This window comes from Macadamia integrifolia, chromosome 4, assembly GCF_013358625.1.
Source record: "Macadamia integrifolia cultivar HAES 741 chromosome 4, SCU_Mint_v3, whole genome shotgun sequence".
NCBI classification, from domain to species: Eukaryota; Viridiplantae; Streptophyta; class Magnoliopsida; order Proteales; family Proteaceae; genus Macadamia; species Macadamia integrifolia.
The window spans coordinates 27,168,014-27,169,206 of record NC_056560.1 but is presented as its reverse complement, the minus strand read 5'-3'; positions in this window follow the sequence as shown (position 1 = coordinate 27,169,206).

The following is a 1,193-nucleotide window of genomic DNA, read 5'->3' as shown; positions in this document are numbered from 1 at the left end:
TGAATCATATCATTCAAATTAGAAACTTTTAAAATATATTCATAAAATTGGAGTACTTTTGTGATTTCATCATTTTATGTTAACAACAACTTAATGTTGTTTATAATTAAATACCCTAAATTAAGGGTGTCAACAATCAGGCTTGGTCAAGCATAATTGGGTTTAGATGGATATAATCCTATCTCCAAATACTTTTAAATATCAAATCCCTTAATCGTAATTTCTTTAAACATTGGATACCTTAGGTATAACCTACCCTCTTTTTTTTTTTTTTTTTTTACCAAAAATATGGAAATAGATTTTGAAAACTATGGGTTCTCATATGATGATGGGTCTATTCGTTGATTTCATCATCAAAACCTACCTCCTCCCCCTACTAAAGTCTCAAAACCGATCATGTGTTTATGTTAGTAACTAAGTACCAAAATAAGCAAACCCGCCTCCTCCCTCAAAAGTATCAGAACCAATCATGTGTTTATGTTAGGAAGTATAAACCCAAATAAGTAAGGAGCTAAGCTAGCATAAATAGGAATTTGTACGCACGGCGAGGGACCAACTGGACCCATGGTTTTAAAACTTGGATCAAAATCAATTGAATCGGTCTATTCGTCACTGAATTAATCAAGCGCTAAACCAATTCGAAGTATTAAAACTGGACCCATAGACTCTCAAACTGGACCCAGAGAATCTCAATCAGGCACAGGAATAAAAAGATGCCCATTTTGAAATTATTTCTTTGCACTAGGTATTTCCATCCTTGTGAGTGTGGATGACATGCTTCTGTTTTTTTTTTCTTGTTTAGCCTTTTTGGGTCCTTTTAGATCCATGTGGGGAGATGAATTATTGGATCATGGATTCAAAAATCAAATCAGAATCAATTAATTTCCTGATTTTGAATAATATTGATTCCTAAAATCTATGTTGGAATAGATCTTAAATGTATTAATATTTTTTTTTAATGGAAGAAAGAACGCTACTCCCTAGTGTTTGTCTTCGTCTAGACATAGTATATGCGAAAAGATCATATTGCACCATGCTAAAGATGCTCCTGTGAACTTAGGACATCCGAGTTTATGGTTCATACCAAGTTCGTTGCTCACCAACTGTGTTACCCCCTTAGGTTTGTGAGTAAATTTTATAGGTAAAAGCCGGGCACATTGATGTTGTGCACAACATGTGTCTCTCTCTCCCCC